The sequence below is a fragment of the Pelophylax lessonae genome, assembly GCF_965119305.1.
Source record: "Pelophylax lessonae genome assembly, chromosome: 11".
Taxonomy (NCBI): Eukaryota; Metazoa; Chordata; class Amphibia; order Anura; family Ranidae; genus Pelophylax; species Pelophylax lessonae.
Window position 1 is genome coordinate 125,071,400 of NC_138778.1, and position 20,149 is coordinate 125,091,548.

A 20,149-nucleotide genomic window follows, 5' to 3' on the forward strand; every position below is an offset into this window, starting at 1 on the left:
ATCATCTTTCTCAAAGAGAGAGTCTGCCCAGGCCCGTGGATCACCCGTCAGATATGAAATAATAGTACAGACTTTAATATGATCAGTAAGGTAAGTACGAGGTTTTAGCAAAAAAAGTAACTGACATGCGTTTTTGAATTCACTAAATTTTTTGCGATCACCTGTAAACACTAAGGGAGGATTTATTTTGGGTTCAGGGGGCTGAGCAGTGGCAAGTTGTGATAGACGGGTTACCTGCTGCTTCAGAGCCTGATTGTCTTCTTTTAATTCAGTAAGAGCATGTATTAATGCATTTACTTGTTGTTTTAATTGTGTCACTTGAGTGGGTATTTCTGCTGAATCCATTTTTATGGTTCGTTCAATCTGTAACGCTCCTGCGTTTTTGTAACAAGATGGATTTGCAGCTGCAGAAATCTCCACTCAGCAGTCATGTAGAGATGTGTTGAAATACCAATTCCAACTCCCAAGACTCATCACTGTGGCCTGCCTGATTCAGCATACAAATATACACACTCAATAAGATGTTCCTGGAGTGATAGATGTATATAGCAGTATAGTGGTGATGTGCTGAAGGGACAGGTATGAACAGTGACAGTAGATGGCAAGCACTCGAGAGAAATGTTCAGGAGAGTATAGATGGTAACAGGTAGGATGCAGATAGGTTAGCAATCATGTATGGTAGTAGGTGGTAGGATAGCAGATGACATACAGGAGAGACTAACCCAGTGCAAGGATAGATGTTAGTAGGCTCAAGAGCTAGCAATCTAATTAACAGTGCAGATGATAGGTTTAGTATTGCATAGAGAGTGACAGTCTTTAGTGAGCAATAGATATAGTGTAAGTAGGTTTTACGGAGGTTTCCCCTGCGGGGTACTTATCACTAGAGAGTAGGTTAGTAGCGGGGTCCGGTAATGAGGAGTGATCCGGTAGCAAGATACAGGGATCAGGAGCGAGGTTTCCGGTCTGTTCAAGGCAAAGGAAAGCAACTGGAGGTTCCGACAGCGAGACACACTAGCAAGCATGTGGACAGCCAAGCAGGTTGAACGAACGATGTGAGTGAGACCGCCGGCGGTTAAAATAGCCGCTCTGCGGCGCTCAGCAGTGACCTCATCGCTCTTAAAGGTATATGCGTACCACCTAAAGGGAAAGGTGGGACGCATTGAAAAGAAAGTAGTAAATAAGGGTACTAGAGGTACCAGAATCTTACACAGTGTAACAATTTAAGACCACATGAGCAAGAGCTGTAAGACGTAAATTGTCAGCGCAACATAATTTAACTGGGTGGCCAACATAAAGGGCAGCACAGTGGCTTAGTGGTTAGCACCTATGCCTTGCGGTATTAGGTCCTTGCTTAGAATCCCTGCCAGGACACTATCCTCGTGTTCTCTTTTTGTTTGCATGGGTTTCCTCCCACACTCTAAAGACATGCTGGCTATTCTGGACATTTTATATATAGGCAACTCCTATCCTCATATTGATTAGTGGTTCCAAATGATTAATAACTACTGTAGTAGGGAACAGACAAAAAAAAAGATACACTCTGCATCTTTCCAAAATAACTGTTCTGTTTTATTTGATGCAATTGAAGGCTTTTATACACATGATTATGTAGGTATCACATTATTATTACAATTGTACTTTAATGGTAACAAGGGGCGTAACATAGACAGGTTAATTCTAATCAGGACTTAAAAGAATGCAATTGTGTAATGAAAACATTATTAGTGCCGTGTGCACAATGAGTGCAGTGTGCAATACATACGATAAGAATAAAACCAAATAATATACAGGATGTACAAATTTCCTTTACACTGGTATGTACGTACATTGGCAGGGCTGGCACTACCATAAGATGGCCTAAGCAGCCGCCTAAGGGCGCCACTTGCTGGGGATTCTGATTTTTACAGTGCTTCAGATATGTTTTTTTACACACTATAGCAGCCGGGAGTGTGCGTAATTTAGTAAAGCCAAATGTCAGCTTTCATGGAGAAGTGATACAAGTGTCTGTGAAGCCACCTATCACTTCCAGCACAGTGACATGCCCCATTTCCCCCCGTGTGACCCCCCCCCCCCACCATGCTTCCCGGGTTCTGCTGTCCTACCTGTGGGATTGGTGCTGTCATGGTGGCAGTGTCACTGCGAAGGGAAGCAGGGGCTCAGCGGAACTCTGTCTGCTTAGCTTTCCTCCTGTACACGGATCAGGAAGTGTATGACATCACTTCCTGGTCCACAGCTGTCATTCTCCAGGATCAGTGCTGGGGGGAAGCAGCTGACGGAAAACAGTCTGTGTTCCATCAGCTGCATTGGATTGGAGAGGAGACATCAAGGGTCTAATAGACCCTGAGTATCTCCATAAAGAGAACCTGTCGCCTATATACTATCACATAGGGGGTTGATGGTCCCCTATGTGATAGCAATAAAAGTTATGTAAAAATAAATAAACAAATAAATAAAAATTAAACCAAAAATGTTTTAAGCATATAAGGAGACATATAAAAAATTTGAAAACAATTAAAAATGTTTTACACTCCCTCCCCACAACACACACACCTACAAAAATGCATATGTTGGGGCACCTACAAATGAAAACGGCGATTGTGCTGCACATGTTATATATCAACGTGCACGCCAGAATGAGAGCAATAATTTTAGCACCAGTGCTCCTGCAAAACTCTAAAGCAGGGAACCTCAAACTACAGCTACCCAGCTGTTGCAGAACTACACATCCAATGAGGCATTGTAAAACTTTGATAAAGTAAAAATCGCACAGGTGATCAAATACCACCAAAAGAAAGCTCTGTTTGTGGGAAAAAAAGGACGTCAATTTCATTTGGGTACAGCGCCGCACGACCGCGCAATTGCCTGTTAAAGTCACGCAGTGCCGAATCGCAAAATAGGCCCTGGTCTTTGAGCAGCCAAATCCTCTGGGGCTTAAGTGGTTAATGTATTTTTTTCTGAAATATTGTGCGAATGTTGTATAACATTACAAATTTGAACTACCAACATTTTTATTCTCTAGGGTGTCTTTAAAAAAAAAAAATAATAATAATAAAAATAATAATATTTTTGGGATTTTAGGTATTCTTAAGGCCTAAAGTGATTTTTAAAACATGTAAACAAAAACATTTTAATAATTTTAAAAAATGGCTCCAGGACTGCCGTTGTGGAGGGGGTGGTAGGAGGGCAGTAGGGGAGGGAGGGCCTAAGTAGACAAAAATCTGCCCTGTACATTGGTTGTCATACCATGCAGCTGATCTGCTACATTGTGAATACAGAAGATGGTTCGTTTGGCACAGACACCATTCAGGGAACACTCTGTATCTTCTAAGTGAATGCAAAGCATTCTCTGATTGGACAAGGTGGAGAGGTGGGATTGGGAAATTATGATCTCCACCTCATCAAATTAGCAAACACTTTGCATTCATTGAGGAAAAGTGTTCTCTGAATGACGCAGTGCCGTCTTACCGCATGGGCACGCTGGGAAATTGCCCCGGGGGGCCCCACCTGCCCAGCAACTCAGCTCCAGCCAAGCATTATTCCCCAGACATCCCAAGTCTCCCACGAGGTGCTGGAGTCTCCCGCATTCGGACTGCAGCTCCCTGACACCCGCAAGTGCAGCGCGATGTCCCGGCTGCAGTGTCAGCTGTGTCAGTGAAAACGGCGCCGATGCTTCCTGTGTATTTCCGGCTCCTGTCACAGGCAAAGTAATATCAAATGCACTCTGCTTGTGACAGGAGCCATACAGGAAGCATCGGCTCTGCTCTCTACTGCAGCCGCATTGTTTCTCCAGCACCACTCTGTCACACTCTCCGTCTCAGAGGAGCCAGAATTACCCGCCAGCAGTACCCACTAGCATTACCCAACAGCAGTACCCACCAGCAATACCCACCAACAGTACCCGCCAACAGTACCCGCCAACAGTACCCACCAGCATTACTTGCCAGCAGTACCCACCAACCGTACCCACCAGCAGTACCTGCGAACAGTACCCACCAGCAATACCCGCCAGCAGTACTAGCCAGCAGTGCCCACCAACAATACCCACTAGCAGTACCAGCCAGTAGTACCCACCAATAGTTCCCACCAGCAGTACCAGCCAGCAGTACCCACCAACAGTACCCGCCAGCAGTACAAGCCAACAGTACCCACCAGAAATTCCCACCAGCAGTACCAGTCAGCAGTACCCACCAGCAGTACCAGTGAGCAGTACCCACCAGCAGTACCAACAAGCAGGACCCACAAGCAGGACCCACCAGCAGTACCCATTAACAGTACCCCCCAGCAGTACAAGCCAGCAGTACCCAGAAACATTACCCACCAGTAGTACCCACCAGCAGTAGCTGCCAGCATTATCCACCAGCATTACCCGCCACCAGTACCTGCCAGCAGTACCCACCAGCAGTAACCTGCCAGCAGTAACAGCAGCAGTACCAGCCAGCAGTACCCACCATCATTCCTTGCCAGCAGTACCCACCAGCATTACCCCCTAGCAATACCAGCCAGCAGTACCCACCATCAGTACCTTCCAGCAGTACTTGCCAGCAGTACCAGCCAGCAGTACCCACCCTCAGTACCTGCCAGCAGTACCCACCAGCAGTACTATCCAACAGTACCCATTAACAGTACCCACCAGCTGTACCCATCAACAGTACCCACCATCAGTATCTGCCAGCAGTACCCACCAGCATTACTAGCCAACAGTACCCACCAGCGATACCTGCCAGCAGTACCCACCAGCGGTACCTGCCAGCAGTACCCATTAACAGTACCCACCAGCAGTACCTGCCAGCAGTACCAGCCAGCAGTACCCACCCTCAGTACCTGCCAGCAGTACCCACCAACAGTACCAGTCAACAGTACCCATTAACAGTACCCACCAGCTGTACCCACCAACAGTACCCACCATCAGCACCTACCAGCAGTACCCACCAGCATTACTAGCCAGCAGTACCCACCAGCAGTACCCATTGACAGTACCCACCAGCACTACCTGCCAGCAGTACCAGCCAGCAGTACCCACCCTCAGTACCTGCCAGCAGTACCAGCCAACAGTACCCATTAACAGTACCCACCAGCTGTACCCACCAACAGTACCCACCATCAGTACCTACTAGCAGTACCCACCAGCATTACTAGCCAGCAGTACCCACCAGCGATACCTGCCAGCAGTACCCGACAGCAGTACCCATTAACAGTACCCATCAGCAGTACCAGTCAGCAGTCTGCAAATGAAATAGAAAAGGTATGTGCATTATTGTTGCAATATGTTTTTTAATATCTAGTTGTGTTCTGTCACAATAAAATGTCATGTCCTACATTTTAGGCTGCCTATGTCACATGTGCTAGCGGTGCAACTAGCCCCCAGCACATAATTATAAATATCCCAGCATGTGCAGTGTTTCTGACTCCTACCACCATGACCACTTCAAATCACTGAAGTGCTCATGGTGGTTAGAATGTTCCTTTAATATCTCTCAGAAGAAGTAAACCTCTGTATACTGATTCCATTGATCATCCTCTAGATGTGTTAAATTGGTGTGGGGGGGGAGGGGAGTGCCACCTCCCTGAAATTCGTTTTTGCAGGTTAGGATGTCTGAGTCCCGACTCCCGTGTGCATCCCGCTGCCAAACTTAGCAGGTGGCAAGCACCTGTCGGCCCTGCGCTGCTGTCAGGCCACTTGGGCTGTGGAGGGGGGGCCCAGAACTGCAGGAATTCCTGTCCACCTCCGCGGAAAAAGGCACACACAGAACAGTCGAACCTGACTCCGGTACATGTGTGTGCTCGCCGGATCCAGCCACTGAACTTGAAAGCTGTCATTAGCCTGGTACTGCTGTCAGGCTAATCGGGCCATGGAGAGGTGCCCACAGGAGCAGGAGTGCCTGCCTGCTTCCAAGGTCTGTTGGGAGACAGGTACACACCAGGACAGCCGCAGCGCAAGCCTCAAGGGCGGGGGCACTGCTGTAGAAGCCTAAAGTGGAAGCCAGCATGGCAGAAAGGAAAGAAAAGGGAAAGTACTAACTTTTTTTATGTGCAGAAATTAATATTGTTTTTGTATGGTCAGAAAGGCAAAACATCTGCATGTCACTTTCATTTTGTATACAACTGATGCCCAAATTATTTGTGTTAATGTTTAAACACTGATTTTGTTGGAGGTACCAATAAATATAGCCTTATCGATAATTTGCATTTTTATTCTCGTGGGTGATTGTGTAGGCAGCGCCCCAGTGCACTGCATTGCCCAGGGGCCTATAATGCTCTTAAGATAGCACTGGAATGACACCCATGCTATGTGGCCGACATCCTGTGTTCAGTAAGCAACAGGGCAGCTACTCAGCACAGGACCTGGAAGCTGGTAGAGATCACTGTAGTTATGGTGCCTAATATGATTTCCAGCTTTCCTAGCGATCCCATATACAGTATCTCACAAAAGTGAGTACACCCCTCGCATTTTTATAAATATTTTATTATATCCTTTCATGTGACAACACTGAAGAAATGAAACCTTGCTACAATGTAAAGGAGTGAGTGTACAGCTTGTATAACAGTGCAAATTTACTGTCCCCTCAAAATAACTCAACACACAGCCATTAATGTCTAAACCTCTGGCAACAAAAGTGAGTGCACCCCTAAGTGACAATGTCCAAATTGGGCCCAAAGTGTGAATATTTTGTGTGGCCACTAGGGTTATGCTAACCTGGACTGTATTGTTCAGGTTCGTACCGGACTTTTGGGTATTCGGTACCCGGACCCGAACCAGAACATTTCACTGTATGTTCGGGGTACTGTCCGTTGTTCAGTAACATTATTTGATGTTTTGGCGTGGTTTTAATGGCGCAGTTTCAACAGGTGCAAGGCAGCCAATCAGCAAGCGTTTAACTTGTGTGCCCTAGAAGCCATCACAGCCATGCCTACTAATGGCATGGCTGTGATTGGCCAGTGCAGCATGTGACCCAGAGTCTATATAAGCTGAAGTCACATAGTGCAGCGCGTCACTCTGCTCAAACTATACTAGGGAGAGGTTCCTGATACTTTTGCTGAGGGAGAGATAGGAGATTACTGTACGGTCAGGCTGGAGATTGCTTTGAGGGAAAGCATAGGAACAATCTTCTTTAATCAGACAGCGATCTACATTGATTTGATTGTGTGGGGGTGCAGTGCACAATCTTTTTGCCCGGAGGGAGAGATAGGAGATTACTGTAGGGTCAGGCTGGAGATTGCTTTGAGGGAAAGCATAGGAACAATCTTCTTTAATCAGACAGCGATCTACATTGATTTGATTGTGTGGGGGTGCAGTGCACAATCTTTTTGCCCGGAGGGAGAGATAGGAGATTACTGTAGGGTCAGGCTGGAGATTGCTTTGAGGGAAAGCCTAGATAGGAACAATCTTCTTTAATCAGACAGCGATCTACATTGATTGTATTGTGTGGGGGTGCAGTGCAAGATCTGTATGTCCTGACCTGAACCCAGTGAGGAAAAGAAAGGAGAAAAAAAAAACTTTTATCAATCTGTTAGGTGGGCGGCATGTGGTGCTGCACATTTAATGCAAGCTCAGTGCATATTTGTCTGCTTAATCTGCATTTAAAAAAGAAAAAAAAAAATTTTTCCTTCATATTTAACTTTGACATACATTGTTTAGACAGACGCTGCTTTTCTAACCTGCTCTTCAAAAAGCACCAATGTAAGGGGAAAATAATTATTTTTCAGTATTTAGGGAAAAAAAAATATATTTTTCAGTTTTTCATTCAAATGGGTTTTTTTTTAATTCAATAGCGGAATAGAACAACAACAGTATCCAACCTGTTAGGCGTGCGGTGTGTAGCGGCCATTTACTGCAAGCTGAGTGCATATGTGTCTGCTTAATCTGCATTTAAAAAAGAAAAAACATTTTTTTCCTTCATATTTTACTGTGACTTACAGCGTTTAGACAGACACTGCATTTCAAATCTGATATTCAACAAGCACCAATTAAGGGGACAATTATTTATCAGATTTTCATTCATACGTTACAGTGCGATACACCCATTGCATACTGTTGTTGTATTCCGCTTTGCAATAAAAACCCATTTAGGGGGAAAAAAAGTTAATTGCGGCCCTGTCTGCATATGTTACAGTGACATACACCCATTGCATACTGTTGTATTGCGCTTTGCAATAAAAAAAACATTTGGGGGCAAAAAAAGTTGATTGCGGCCCTGTCTACATATGTTATAGTGAGATACACCCATTGCATACTGTTGTATTGCACTTTACAATAAAAAAAAACCCATTTAGGGGCAAAAAAAGTTAATTGCGGCCCTGTCTGCATATGTTATAGTGACATACACCCATTGCATACTGTTGTATTGCGCTTTGCAATAAAAAAAAAAAAACATTTAGGGGCAAAAAAAGGTGATTTCGGCCCTGTCTGCATATGTTACAGTGACATACACCCATTGCATACTGTTGTATTGCGCTTTACAATAAAAAAAAAAAACATTTAGGGGCAAAAAAAGTTGATTGCGGCCCTGTCTGCATATGTTACAGTGACATACACCCATTGCATACTGTTGTATTGCGCTTTGCAATAAAAAAAACCCATTTAGGGGCAAAAAAAGTTAATTGCGGCCCTGTCTGCATATGTTAAAGTGAGATACACCCATTGCATACTGTTGTGTTGCGCTTTGCAATAAAAAAAAAAAAACATTTAGGGGCAAAAAAAGGTGATTTCGGCCCTGTCTGCATATGTTACAGTGACATACACCCATTGCATACTGTTGTATTGCGCTTTACAATAAAAAAAAAAACATTTAGGGGCAAAAAAAGTTGATTGCGGCCCTGTCTGCATATGTTACAGTGACATACACCCATTGCATACTGTTGTATTGCGCTTTGCAATAAAAAAAACCCATTTAGGGGCAAAAAAAGTTAATTGCGGCCCTGTCTGCATATGTTAAAGTGAGATACACCCATTGCATACTGTTGTGTTGCGCTTTGCAATAAAAACCCATTTAGGGGGAAAAAAAAAAATTGCGGGCTAGTCTCCATATTTTACTGTGAGATACACCCTTTCTATATTGTTGTTCTATTCTGCTATTCAATAAACGACCATTTAGGGAAAAAATATTACATTGCGGCCTAGTCTGTAGCTGTACGTGTGAGATACACCCATTGTATACTGTTGTTCTTTTCCGCTATTCAATAAACACCCATTTAGGGAAAAAATATTACACTGCGGCCCAGTCTGTACCTGTTTGTGTGAGATACACCCGTTGTATACTGTTGTTCTATTCCGCTATTCAATAAACACCCATTTAGGGGACAGAAAGATATTAAATTGCGGCTTAGTCTGTATCTGTACGTGTAAAATACACCCTTTGGATACTGTTGTTGTATTCTGCTATTCAATAAACACCCATGTAGGGGACAGAAAGATATTAAATTGCGGCTTAGTCTGTATCTGTACGTGTGAGATACACCCTTTGGATACTGTTGTTCTATTCTGCTATTCAATAAACACCCATTTAGGGGACAGAAAGATATTAAATTGCGGCTTAGTCTGTATCTGTACGTGTGAGATACACCCTTTGGATACTGTTGTTCTATTCTGCTATTCAATCAACACCCATTTAGGGGAACATTAATAATTTTGCAACGTTTGCTGATTATGTTACTGTGAGGTACACCCTTTAAATTTGTATGGCGCATCTCCTTCCACCACCGAGGATTGCAGTTTGCCTCCTGCTGCTAACTCCTCCTACTCTGCTTCTTTATCCTCATCCTCTACCGCCTCCGCATCCGGAGCAATGATCATTTCCAAGGCTTTCAGGGCAGTCATTCACAAGTGGCTCCGAGGGTGGGTTCCTGCACCCACAAAGGTACACAATTGTCTAGCAAGGGCACAGTTCTGGAGGATGACGAGGTGGAGGATGAGGAGGAGGAGGATATGGAGGGGGAGGAACCGTATTCACAGCAGGGTGGCACCCAGATAACTGATAACAACAGATACTACACTTGATCTCCGAGGGTGGGTTCCTGCACCCACAAACGCCAGGTACACAATTGTCAAGCAAGGGCACAGTTCTGGAGGATGACGAGGTGGAGGATGAGGAGGAGGAGATGGAGGAGGAGGAACCATGTTCACAGCAGGGTGGAACCCAGATAACTGATAACAACAGATACTACACTTGATCTTAGGCAAAAGGTCGAGAAGCGATGCTGGTGGCATTCCCACCTGACAGCAGGGGCACAGTGGAAGCACAAGGCGAAGGCAGAGGAGGAGGAGGTCACCAACGCAGCCAGGGCACCACCAGCACCTTAAAGGCAGGGTTAGCATATATGAAATGTGGAAAAACTTTGTCGGCACACCACAACAACCAGGACCACCAGCTGTTTTTTTTTTTTTTTTAAGCCCCTGGTGTGTGAACACACTCAGATTATCACCCGGGGGGAGCATAAAAAAGTGCACACCAAAAAAGTGAAACACAAAAAGTGCACAGGGTGTACACATGGTCCTTGACCCTGATCCCCCCGGGCGCAAGGCTCCTGACAGGGACTGGGGTACTTACACTGGCTAACCTGGCCAAAACCAGGCAGCCCTGTTCTTTAGGAGGTCTGCTGAAACAGACCACCCCAAGTACTAGGTGGGGCTCTCTCAAAGAGAGACCCCATGAGAGAGGGCGAACCAAGCCAGAAGGCCATATCCACCCCCTCCCAAGACTTTCAGGGACAGGCCCAAGGGCCTACACCCTACTAATCACGCTGTGCAAAATAAAGTGTACCGCCACAATAAAAAACACAAAACGTGAGACACACAACACATAAAAGTGGGGAAAGGGATAGTGGAGAAATGCAAGGTTAGTGCCACTTTGCAATACTATGGCAGGCCCTTTGGCCAGGAATAAAAAATTCCTCTGGTCCTGACTCCTGACCAAAAGGCCCGGCCCTAGAGGCAGGTGTGAAAAATGTGTGTAGGAAGTGCAGTGTCCTTGGTGCCATACTCATAGTGTTGCCATCCACCGTGAATTATGGCACCCCTGGACTGCCATTCCAGGGGCACATACACCACAGACTTTTCAGAATTCCAGGAGCACATACCCTTTCCAAGGCCAGATTTAACCCAGAATGGGGAAAAAAGCCCCCCCGCCGCATCACCGTTCCTTAGCATATACCATATACAGTTCCTTACCGTTCCTTACGTACTATACAGGTACTGAATGACGGGTCTGCCCCCTTCAACTTCTGGGTCTCCAAATTGGGCACATGGCCTGAGCTTGCCCTTTACGCCTTGGAGGTGCTGGCCTGCCCTGCAGCCAGTGTATTACCTGAATGTGTATTTAGCACAGCTGGGGGCGTTATCACAAACAAGCGCAGCCGCCTGTCCAGAGCCAATGTGGACAAGCTCACGTTCATAAAAATGAACCAGGCATGGATCCCACAGGACTTGTCCGTACCTTGTGCAGAATAGAAAAGTATACCGGCCTTACCCAGCCATTGTTGTATTTTTGATCTCACTCTTTTTGGGGTGTACCCTAATTTAAAAAGAAATAAAATTAAAAACAAAAACCAGTGTTGGCTACCTCATCCTCCTCCACCGCCGCTTCCACCTACACCGCCACATCCACCGCCACCTCAACCTCCTACTCCATATGGGCCTCGTCCTCCTCCTCCACTGCCCCTGCCTGTCAGGAAAGGAAGCGCCATTCAGCAACAATAATGATGCGGAGGCGGGTGCGCATGCGCGGGAGCGCGCTCGCGTGTGCACGTAGGCGTGCCGGCGCAGAGCGTGCGTGTCATTACGCCCACCCTGGCCCTATATAAGACTCTCTCCTGCTATGCTCCGGTGCTGGTTTATCATCAGCTCCTGTACCCGTGACCTGTCCGTTTACCTGTGTTCCTGCTTTGACCCGCCTTGCTCCTTTGACTTGTCTGCACCTTCTCCCTTGATCGACCTCGGCTTGCCTGACCACTCTTTGCTCTAAAACACCTCTGCTGGATCTTCTGTGTACCGACCTTGGCTTGGATCCCACGGACTCTCTCTCTTGTCTTGCCCCTCAGTTACCTCCATTCCCTCGGACTGACTAACTGTGTATGACCCTCGGCCTGGCATTAACCTTTTCTTTTTACACTGAGCATCTCTAGATCTCCTGGAAGCGGTCCTGGGTGTCCACACCAAACCATCCATCCATCCGGAGTTCACCTGCATCCAGTGCTCCTTGGGACATGTCATCTCATGTTTCACCTCCAGGGGTGATCCGCACCGAGCTGCAAGGGAAGCCCACTCAGCACTTCGGCCTCCACCAAGGTAACTGACACCGCCGCTTCCACCTACACCACCATATCCACCTCAACCTCCTACTCCATATGTGCCTCGTCCTCCTCCTACATGATTCAAGATGATTATTTTTTATTTCTCTGTTTTTTATGTTATTTTAAGTTATTTCCCTATCCACATTTGTTTGCAGAGCACCTGCCATGCTCTTAAGATGATTTTGCTGCCATTTGCAGCCTTCTAGCCCTTTCCATGTTTGTTTTAGAGGCATTTTAGTGCTCAAAAGTTCGGGTCTCCATTGACTTCAATGGGGTTCGGGATCGGCGCAAAGTTGGGGTTAAGTCCAGTTCACGTACCCAGACTTTTTTTTCAAGTTCAGTCGAACCCGCCGAATCCGGACATCCAGGTGTTCGCTCAACTCTAGTGGCCACCCTTATTTTCTGGCACTGCCTTAATCCTCTTGGGCATGGAGTTCACCAGAGCTTCACAGGTTGCAACTGGAGCCCTCTTCCACTCCTCCATGAGGACATCACGGAGCTGGTGGATGTTAGAGACCTTGCTCTCCTACACCTTCCATTTGAGGATGCCCCACAGATGCTTAATAGGTTTTAGTTCTACAGACATGCTTGGCCAGTCTCTCACCTTTACCCTCAGCTTCTTTAGCAAGGCAATGTAATGTTCTGGTACCTTTGGGTACCCTAATTACTCTTTCATAAGTGTATGCGCCCCACCATTCTCTTTTGGTAAGGTGCGCATACACCTTTAAGACTGATGCTGTCATCACTGAGCGCCGGACTGGATGGCTATTTAGATCGCCGGCTCTCACTCACATGTGTTCGTTCAAACTGCTTTGTGCCTTGATGCTAACCTGTCTTGAAGCTCTCATGCTTGCAAACATACCTCGCTGTCGGAACCACGCTGCGCTGATCCCTGTATCCCGCTACCGGATCATCCGCTCTTGCCGAACCTCTCCTCTGCTACATTGCTATTAGTGATAAGTACCCCACAGGGGAAACCTCTATAACCTTTATACTAAAGCTTACACTATCTAGCTCTGCATACTAAGGACTATTACTACATCTGCATTATCTAAGATTGCTAGCTCTTGAGCCTACTACCACCTGTTCTTGCACTGGGTTGATCTCTCTTGTATGTCCACCTGCTACTCTGTCATCTACTACCATACATGATTGCTAAACCTATCTGCATCCCATCTGCTACTATCTTACTTTCAAGAACATTTCCTTTCAAGTGTCTGTCATCTACCATCTCTACCCAACCTGTCTCTTCAGCCTATCATCACTGTGTTACTATATACATAAGTCACTCTAGGAAACATCTTATTGAGTGTGTGTATTTACTTGCTGAATTGAGATCATCCACACATGATGAGTCATTGAGAGTTGGGATTGGTGTCTCAGCGTTTCTCTACATGACTACTGAAGTGGAATATTTCTGCAGCTGAAAATCCACATCATACGTAAAACGCAGGAGCGTTACAGATTGAACGAACCACAAATGGATTCAGCAGAAATAACCACTCAGATGACACAATTAAAACAGCAAGTACCTGCGTTAATACACGCACTTGCTGAATTAAAAGAAGACAATCAGGCTCTGTCGCAGCAGGTAATTAGACTGACACAACTTACCACTGCTCAGTCCCCTGAATCCAAAATAAATCCTCCTTTGGTATTTACAGGCGATCGCAAAAAATTTCGCGAATTTAAAAACGCATGTGAGTTACTTTTCTTGCTAAAACCCCGTACCTACCTTACTGATCACATTAAGGTTTGTACTATTATTTCTTACCTAACAGGCGATCCTCGGGCCTGGGCAGACTCTCTTTTTGAGAAAAGCGACCAGCTTCTCAACTCCTATGCCTTGTTCCTAGCAGAACTCACTAGCCTATATGATGATCCCAATAGGCAGAGTACTGCCGATCTTCAATTTAGATCCTTAAAACAAGGTGGGAGACCTGTAGAAGACTTTGTCGCAGAATTCAAGAGATGGACCCTTGATTCAGAATGGAATGATGCATCTCTGAAATCCCAATTTAGGCTTGGCCTATCAGAGGCCGTTAAAGACGAGCTCGCCCGAGCGGATCTGCCAAAAACCCTGGATGCATTGATACAACTCAGTATCACCATAGATAGAAGACTACGAGAAAGAAAGGCTGAGAAAATGGGAATGCCATTATCCAGTTCTTCTCGGATTTTGGCCGTTGACCCCGTTCCTATGGAGGTAGGAACCATACGCCCACCTCTATCAACTATGGAAAGAGCCAGAAGACGATCTGGTAATCTCTGCTTGTACTGTGCATCCCCGGATCACAAGATAAACGTCTGTCCCCTAGTCTACAAAAAGAAGGGTGAGTGTTCACATGTCCTCCTAGGGGGATTGACAACTTCAATCACTAACCCTTACCTTTCTGTTTGCTTAACATTACAGTGGGACCAGAACAGGATTACTACTAAGGCCATGATTGACACAGGATCTTGTGGAAATTATATTGACATACGTTTTGCTGCTTTAAATAAAGTTCCTATTATTTCTAAACTTAAACCTGTCTCAGTGAGTCTTATTAACGGTGTTCCTTTATCCTCTGGTCCGATCACTGATCAGACACAGGCACTCCTAGTCACTACTAACGGGTCTCATATGGAGACCACTACCTTCGATCTAATACCTTCACCCCACTTTCCCATTGTTTTGGGACTTCCCTGGTTGCACACACATCAACCAACCATAGATTGGAAGGAACGGACCCTGACCTTCCTCTCTTGCTATTGCGAGGGTACGTGTAACCTCCCGTCTTTCGGGAAGATCCTGTCTGTGGTGACAGATGAGATTGCACCACTATGTTATCAGGATCTCTCTGAGGTTTTTCTTGAGAAAAATGCTCAAGCACTACCTCCCCATCGAGACTATGATTGTAGCATTGATCTACTCCCAAATAGCAAATTGCCGTTCGGTCATGTTTATCCTCTTTCACAGGATGAACTTTCCCATCTCAAAGACTCTTTGGATGAGAATTTGGAAAAAGGTTTTATTAGACCTTCCACTTCTTCCACAGCAGCAGGACTCTTTTTTGTCCGCAATAAGGACTCAAGTCTCAGGCCTATCATCGACTATAGGCAATTGAATGCTATTACAATAAAAGATCGCTATCCTCTACCGCTTATCCCTGAGCTCATTGAGCAGGTGCGTGGAGCTACCTATTTTTCAAAATTGGACCTGAAAGGAGCATACAATCTCATTCGAATCCGTGATGGACACGAGTGGAAGACTGCATTCAGAACCAGATACGGATTGTTCGAATATCTTGTAATGCCATTCGGGCTATGCAACGCCCCTGCAGTTTTTCAACGATTTATAAACGATATTTTCAGAGACTTACTAGATGTCTGTGTTGTGGTATATCTGGACGATATACTTATATATTCACGATCCCTGTCTGAACACATAAGACATGTAAGACTAGTATTATCGAGATTGCTTGCACACAACCTTTATGTGAAACTGAAAAAATGCTTGTTTCATAAAGAAGAGGTACTGTTTCTAGGCTACATCATATCCAAAACAGGAATCGAGATGGACATGAGTAAGATATCCTGCATTCAGGATTGGCCTACACCAACCACACGCAAGGCGCTACAGCGATTCCTTGGATTTTCGAATTTCTACAGGAAGTTCATTAGAAACTTCTCTGCCATTGTGAGACCCCTCACACAGCTCACTAGCATTAAAAAACCATTCAAATGGTCAGATGAAGCAAATAAAGCTTTTCACCTGTTAAAGACAAGGTTTACTTCTGCTCCCATACTATGCCATCCAGACCCATCCCTCCAATACTTTCTGGAAGTAGATGCGTCAAACATGGCAGTAGGAGCAATACTCTCCCAACGACCAACTCACACTTCACCACTTCATCCAGTCGCCTTTTTTCTAAATCCCTAAGCAGTCCAGAGATAAATTACCCCATGGGTGAAAAGGAACTGCTTGCTATAAAATTGGCTCTGGAGAATTGGCGACATCTACTCGAAGGCACCCAATTACCAATACTTATATACTCGGACCATAAAAATCTCCAATATCTTCAGACTAACAAAACTCTCTCGCACCGACAGGTACGATGGTCACTATTCTTTCTAAGGTTTAACTTCCTAGTGACCTACACACCTGCAGATAAGAACAAAAAGGCGGATGCGCTATCACGACTAACTGAAGAAAACTACTTCGAAATCCCTTCCGTTCCTATAATACCTCACAAACGCATTATTGGAGTTGTCCGTTCCTTGAAGGAAGAGGTTTTGCATGGTATAAGTTTGGATTCACCCCCACCACAACTAAATACTGATGCAGAAGGCTTCCTCTACTACAACGACAAACTTTACATACCACCTACCATACGCACCAAGATCTTGGAATTATCGCATGATGTGCCTATGGCAGGACATATGGGTATGACAAAGACTCTTAATCTGATTACCAGGCAATTCTGGTGGCCTGACATGAAAACATCTATACAAAAATTCGTCTCTTCATGCAATGTCTGTGCCAGGTCCAAAATTGACACTACGAGACCATCCGGTCTACTATGCAGTCTACCAATACCCCAAACTCCATGGGAAGTTGTGTCCTTGGACTTTATAGTGGAATTGCCTCCTTCCAAAGGATTTAATACCATCTTAGTGTCAGTGGACCATCTAACAAAAATGGCACATTTCATTGCTATTCGCAGACTACCTTCGTCCAAACAAACGGCAGAACTCCTGATGAAACATGTCTTTAAGTTACATGGTATCCCAAAAACTCTTCTGTCTGACCGTGGATCACAATTTATTTCCAAGTTCTGGCAAGAACTATGTCACATACTACGGATCGAGCGGAAGCTCACTTCTCCTTACCATCCGCAGACCAACGGACAGACTGAAAGAGTCAACCAATGCATCAAGCAATATTTACGTTGTTACACTTCTTACCAACAGGATGATTGGGTGGATCTTCTCCCTCTGGCAGAATTTGCCTACAACAACGCAACCCACAGTATGACCAAGCAGAGTCCGTTCTACTTGAACTATGGGTTTCATCCCTCTATTCTTCCACCACGCATCCTTCCTTCAAATAACCCAGTAGCTTCAGACTATCTTACCCAAATAAAGGACTCTCTGGGTTTGCTTAATACTACCATTGCACACGCTCATAGTCAACAAAAGAAGTACTATGATCTTCGCAGAAGACCTTCTCCTCAGTACGCTATCGGGGACCTCGTTTGGCTCTCAACAAAAAATTTAAGACTGAAAATCCCTAGCAAAAAGCTTGGACCTCTGTTCTTGGGACCTTTCCCAATCAAGAAACTTATTGGAAAAGCTGCAGTACAGCTTACATTGCCAATAGACCTCAAAATACATCCCATTTTCCATGTGTCGCTACTGAAGCCCCATGTTCCTGACCAAGGAATAAGGCCTACTATCCCACCTCCTCCTCCTGTACAAGTTGAAGGTGGAGAAGAATATGAGATAAAAGAGATTCTGGATTCTCGTATCCACAGAGGAAGACTTCAGTACTTGGTTCGATGGAAGAACTATGGGCCCCAAGACGACACCTGGCTAAACACCTCTGACATACATGCCTCTAGATTAATCCGCAATTTTCATGCGAAGTACCCAGACAAACCAGCTCCAGAGGCCTTCAGGAGCCGGCCTTAAGGGGGGGGTACTGTAATGTTCTGGTACCTTTGGGTACCCTAATTACTCTTTCATAAGTGTATGCGCCCCACCATTCTCTTTTGGTAAGGTGCGCATACACCTTTAAGACTGATGCTGTCATCACTGAGCGCCGGACTGGATGGCTATTTAGATCGCCGGCTCTCACTCACATGTGTTCGTTCAAACTGCTTTGTGCCTTGATGCTAACCTGTCTTGAAGCTCTCATGCTTGCAAGCATACCTCGCTGTCGGAACCACGCTGCGCTGATCCCTGTATCCTGCTACCGGATCATCCGCTCTTGCCGAACCTCTCCTCTGCTACATTGCTATTAGTGATAAGTACCCCACAGGGGAAACCTCTATAACCTTTATACTAAAGCTTACACTATCTAGCTCTGCATACTAAGGACTATTACTACATCTGCATTATCTAAGATTGCTAGCTCTTGAGCCTACTACCACCTGTTCTTGCACTGGGTTGATCTCTCTTGTATGTCCACCTGCTACTCTGTCATCTACTACCATACATGATTGCTAAACCTATCTGCATCCCATCTGCTACTATCTTACTTTCAAGAACATTTCCTTTCAAGTGTCTGTCATCTACCATCTCTACCCAACCTGTCTCTTCAGCCTATCATCACTGTGTTACTATATACATAAGTCACTCTAGGAAACATCTTATTGAGTGCGTGTATTTACTTGCAGCATTGAGATCATCCACACATGATGAGTCATTGAGAGTTGGGATTGGTGTCTCAGCGTTTCTCTACATGACTACTGAAGTGGAATATTTCTGCAGCTGAAAATCCACATCATACGTAAAACGCAGGAGCGTTACAGGCAATTGTCATCTTGGAGGTGTGTTTTGGGTCGTTATGTTGGAATACTGCCCTGCAGCCCAGTCTCTGAATGGAATGGACCATGCTCTGCTTCAGTATGTCACAGTACATGTTGGCATTCATGGTTCCCTCAATGAACTGTAGCTCCCCAGTGCCGGGAGCCTCAGACCATGACACTCCCACCACCATGCTTGACTGTAGTCAAGACACACTTGTCTTTGTACTCCTGACCTGGTTGCTGCCACACACGCTTGACGCCATCTGAACCAAATAAGTTTATCTTGGTCTCATCAGACCACAGGACATGGCTCCAGTAATCCATGTTCTTAGTCTGCTTGTCTGAAGCAAACTGTTTGCAGGCTGTCTTGTGAATCATCTTTAGAAGATGCTTCCTTCTGGGATGACAGCCATGCAGACCAATTTGATGCAGTGTGCGGTGTATGGTCTGAATACTGACAGGCTGACCCCCCCACCCCTTTAACCTCTGCAGCAATGATGGCAGCACTCATACGTCTATTTCCCAAAGACAACCTCTGGATATGGCGCTGAGCATGTGCACTCAACTCCTTTGGTAGACCATGGCGAGGCCTGTTCGGAGTGGAACCTGTCCTGTTAAACCTGTATGGTCTTAGTCACTGTGCTGCAGCTCAGTTGAAGGGTCTTGGCAATCTTCTTATAGCCTATGCCATATTTATGTAGAGCAACATTTTTTTTTAAGAATCCTCAGAGAGTTCTTTGCCATGAGGTGCCATGTTGAACTTCCAGTGACCAGTATGAGAGAGTGAGAGCGATAATACCAAATTTACCACACCTGCTCCCCATTCACACCTGAGACCTTGTAACACTAACAAGTCACAAACACCGGGGAGGGAAAATGGCTAATTGGGCCCAATTTGGACATTGTCACTTAGGGGTGTACTCACTTTTGTTGCCAGCGGTTTAGACATTAATGGCTGCGTGTTGGCCTGAGTCATTTTGAGGGGACAGCAAATTTACACTGTTATACAAGCTGTACACTCACTACTTCTTCAGTGTTGTCACATGAAAAGATATAATAAAATATTTACAAAAGTGTGAGGGGTGTACTCACTTTTGTGAGATACTGTATATGGCACATACATGCTTACATTGGTCCTGGCAGGATAAATATATCTATGTAACAAATGCCATACCTGAAATTCAGCTTTAAAATGGTCCTAGGATATGGGTGAGTTTAAAAATCTCAACAGCAGACCCTGGTAACACTCTGTTGAGTGGCTAATATAGTTCTGGTATTCATTTTCTAAGGTTAAAGTGCCCTGGAGATTGCAATATGATCATGGTAGTAAAATGGATTGAACAACATAAATA